This window comes from Erigeron canadensis, chromosome 5 (assembly GCF_010389155.1).
Source record: "Erigeron canadensis isolate Cc75 chromosome 5, C_canadensis_v1, whole genome shotgun sequence".
Lineage (NCBI taxonomy): Eukaryota > Viridiplantae > Streptophyta > Magnoliopsida > Asterales > Asteraceae > Erigeron > Erigeron canadensis.
The window spans coordinates 22,007,767-22,012,665 of record NC_057765.1 but is presented as its reverse complement, the minus strand read 5'-3'; the positions used below and the strand labels follow the sequence as shown (position 1 = coordinate 22,012,665).

The 4,899-nt window shown below is 33.4% G+C and overlaps 1 long non-coding RNA gene across 1 annotated transcript; it reads right to left on the bottom strand.

The window, feature by feature from the left end:
* Positions 1-654: 654 nt before the first annotated feature.
* LOC122602275 lies at positions 655-1,455 on the bottom strand. Its single transcript, XR_006324193.1, has 3 exons — positions 1,182-1,455; positions 987-1,069; positions 655-852 (listed from the first exon to the last, which is right to left on the bottom strand). It is a non-coding gene; the product is annotated as an uncharacterized LOC122602275 (long non-coding RNA).
* Between the last annotated feature and the right edge of the window lie 3,444 nt (positions 1,456-4,899).

Genomic DNA, 4,899 nt, shown 5'->3' with positions numbered 1-4,899 from the left:
CCAAAAACCGAACGGATCAGTTCGGGTTTCGGTTTCATATGCAAAAAAACCGATCAAAAACCAAACCAAATCGAACCCATTATATCTTAATATATTTTATATGTATATCAATATTACATATATATTTATCACTTATAATTTATAAATATGTTAATATATAAATTGTATGTTTTAGATGAAAACATACAATAAAATCAATTCGTTTTATAAAAGTTATATCAATTTTGACACCTACAAAAATAATTAGTTAAAAAAACATCTTTATATTTTAGTTTCTATATCATACTTTTTTTTTTGTTAACAATTGAAAATTAACTTTATAACATCATAAACAAAAAAGTAAAAAAAAAAAATTTTAAAAAACCGAACAAAAACCGAAACTAATCCAAAACCAAACCGATAAACCGAACCAAATATATACCGAATCCAATGATTTTGGTTTTTTAAAAACCGAATGGATCATTTCAGGTTTCAGTTTTAGCCAAAAACCAACTCATACTCACCCCTAGTCCTTGCTAAAAGCCTTTAGAAAGGACTTTGAATTTTAATCTACCAATGGAAGGAAAACAAAATTAATAGCGGAAAATGAAAAAAAAAAACAAAAAATTACCAAAACAATTACACCAAAAACAATATTATCAAAAAAACACCATATCCTTGGTAACAACAAATTATAAAATAAAATATAATTAACCAAACATATCATTGAATTAAACAACCAATTAACTAGATATATGTAAAAAACACACATATACATTTATTAACAAACACATAAAAAACAATAATACAATAACAAACTAAATGTACGATACAATAAAATGTACAACAATGGAAAATTGCTTCTTCAAAAATCTGAAAATCGTATAAAAATAACAATAAAAAATTAGATATTATTATTTAGATATTAAATATATATATATATATATATATATATGAAAATAAAGGAAAATAGTTATTTAAAAATAAATAAAAGAAAGGAAACTTACCTGCGGTAGATGGTATCGCGGTTGGTGGTTCAGCAGGGTAGAAGTGGTGGTCCGGCGGCTCATGAGGTGGGTCGTGGTGGTGACTACAAAGATTTAATAAATATATAACATATAACTGTAAAAAAAGATTATAATGAAAAAGATAAAAGAGAAGTAAAGAAAAATCAAAAGAAAACAAAGCAAAAGAAACCATACCAGTGAGGTGGTTTTCACTATCGGCTGTTTTCCGGTGACTGAACCCATCTACGGTGGAGGAGGGCAGCGCCAGCAGCAATAAGAGAAGAGTGGTGGCTTTGACTGGTTATATGCTTGTGATAGAATGGAGATGGTGAGGTGTTGGTAATCGACAGTTGTATCCGGCGAGTGAGGCCGGCGGTTGGCGGTTTACGGCGGTGAACAACAATGGTTAGCCGGAATATCCAAAGGTGGGAGAGAGAGGGAGAGGGAGAGTGATGTAAGTGTGTGTGTGTTTTAGATTAGGAGTGAAATGGGGGAGTGGGGAGTTAAGTTTATTATATAGTTAGGGGCCGTTTGGTTCGCAGAATGTTTTTGAAGGAATTGGAATTGGTCAAAGGAATTGAAACTTGAAGGAATTAGAATCTGAAAGTTTCAAAATTTGTATTGTGTTTGGTTGACGAAATACAATGGAATTCAGTCTAAAAAATTCAGAAATAAATTTTGTCAGATGACAAAATTAACCTTTATTTATACTTTTATAATATAATGATCATCTTTTAATGATAATAACTAGTGAAATTTGGTCCCGCGTTGCGGGACCTCAACAGTTTAGTTGAAACAATTGTGTCATTCTAGCGTAATTACATTTAAGTTTCAACCGTCTAATTAGAAATCATTATGTCATTCATATGTTTGTTTAAGTAATATATTTATCTATGAGCAAAATCACATTAGATTACTTTGACGCATTACGGAAAAACATCACATTTAATTATTTAGAAATGAATATCTAAAAAGGTTTGAATCCAAATCGCAGAGTTCATTTGTGAAAATTTTCAATTTCAATATGTTAGTTAAAAACACTAAAGGGGAAAAGTGAGAGAAAAAGTAAATAGTCGTACATATTCGTACTGGATATAGCAACGAAAAAGTTATATTATATTGGTTGAAATTCCGAAAGGAAAAAAAGTATACGAAAAACTAATAAGTAACTCGTATTTAAAAATCCGAACGGAATGCGATTTGACAAAATCCGGTAAAATAGTAGTACATATTCGTATCGGATATTGCAACGAAAAAGTTACAATACATATGTTAAAATTTCAAAAGGAAAAAAAGTATACGAAAAACTAATAAGTAACTCGTATTTAAAAACCCGAACGGAATGCGATTTGACAAAATCGGATAAAATAGTAGTACATATTCGTACCGGATATAGCGACGAAGAACTTACAATATATTGGTTGAAATTCCAAAAGGGGAAAAAGTATACGGAAAACTAATAAATAACTCGTATTTAAAACTCAAACGGAATGCGATTTAACAAAATCTGGTCAACAGTTCAGAATGTGTGGTGGACGAATAGTAACTCGCCACGTAAGCGGTTACTATTCATCAAGTTACTGTTCATGTTCCCATCTCCGTTAATATATAGATATCTATATCTATACTATATATATAAACAAACTACCCCCTCCCCCATTCAACTATCTACCTTTGAATTACCAAATATACCCTCTATATTTAAACTATCTCCACACACCTTATCCCTGAAATTCCAAGATTACCCTTAATAAAAAAAACCCCACAATTACCTAAAACCCTTATTGTTATAAAATCCCCATTAACTCTAAAATTATTGCTGAAGGTATTGCTACGAATAAGAAAAAATTTATAACTCACCAAATTACGAACCAATTATGTCCTTTGTATATTCGTATTAACATTTAATCTTTGACTATTTATTTTTTAAATTGCCTTGGTTTCCTCTCCTACAATTGTAAGTGGTTATTTTTCATGGTTAATGTTTGCACTTTATTATTTTTTCACCTAATCCGCGACTTAGTTTTAGAATGATATATACGGCTAGATTCTGCATTAACGTATCTCATGAAAGTAAACTGAACGCTATAAACTGTTACGGTATCTAAAGCGTTATAGACCGTCGCCGCTGCAACGCGCGGGCACCAGTAAATAATATATAAATAATAAATAAATTGACGTTAATATGAATTGTTTAGATCCGTCCATATCTCATCTCAAAAACACTGTGCATACCATGTCACACATAGTCAATACACACATAGAAATCTTATCGGAGAAGAAAGGAACACACATGTTCTGATGATGACTCAACATACCCCTTTAAATCTCTAAACTTCAGCCGTCATTTTTCATGGTACCACTTTCGACGTCAACACCATTGCCACTCTTTTTCACCTTACAAGACAAAATCACCGTCGACGTTTTTCCATTGTTTCTGGCCAACATTTACATGTTTAGCGGTTCTTCTTTTTTATATTAAAAAAACTAATGGAAAAACAAGACACAACAAGAAGGTTGGCGGCGGGGTGGCGACACCACAATGGTGGATGCCATGGCAGGAAGGTAAGCAACGATCTCCATTTCATCATGTCCTTAAGCAACAACGGCCGTCGGAATTTCGTTAAGCAGCAGGGGCAGCCGGAATATTTAGCGGCGGTGGCGGTTAATATCAGACAAGAAATCAAGTCAGGGAAGATTTTTAATTTTGTTATCCAAGTCTGAGAGGGTAATTTGGTAAGTACAGATGAATTCCTTTGAATGTTTGAATATGATAGAATTTTGGGTGACACTCACGATGGATGTTATACTGATTATACACTCACAATTATTTGGTTGATAATAAAGAGTAATACATATGATACACTCACAATTATTTGGTTGATAATAAAGAGTAATACATATGAACTGGGAAAATATTATGAAATGAAAAAGTTGATTTCTAATAATCCAAAACAAAGAAACAGAGCCTGTTATATAGGCAAAAGTCCCACTAGTCCACTACCTCCACTACCATAAAATTAGCCAAACTACCCAAAATACTTGGTCCAACAATGACCATTTCTTTGACACACTAAAAAGCAAAATAACTGATATTCTAAAAACATAAATAAATAACTTAATCAAAATGTTACGTGGACTTTTGACATTATATTTCAATACCCTCTCTTAATGTCAAGATCCACCATTCCCATACTTCTGTTGTGTTTGAGTAGATTGACACCAGTAAGACTTTTAGTCAGTGAATCTGCAACTTGATCTTCAGACTGGACATGCTCCAAGTTAATCTCTCCATTCAATACTTTCTCCCTAATAAAGTGATAATGAATTTCGATATGCTTCGTTCGGGCATGAAACACAGGATTGTTAGCCAATTTGATGGCTGAAATGTTGTCACACCACAACTTAACAAAATAGTTCACTTTCTGATTAAGACTTTTCAACAACTCAACAAGCCAAACACAATCTTGGGCTGCCATAGCAGCAGCCCGATACTCTGCTTCTGTCGTTGACAGTGACACTGTTGGTTGGCGTTTACTACACCATGAAACAGACCCAGACCCCAACATAAAAACATACCCGGTGGTTGATCTTCGGCTGTTTGAATCACCTCCATAATCGGCATCACAGTAGCCGACCAGTTGCGGATTGTCTTCTCTTTCAAACTTTATACCCCTGCCAACAGTTCCTTTTAAGTATTTGAATACTTCTTTCATGGCAGCCATGTGTTGCTTCTTGGGATCTTGCATAAAGCGACTAAGCGCTCCAACAACAAACGCAATATCGGGCCTAGTTATGGTGAGATAGATTAAACTACCCACCATTTTCCTATACTTTGTTGGATCATCTAAACTCTTGCCTTCACTTTCATACAGCTTCATGTTTCTGTCCATAGGGGCTGCGGCCAGCTTGC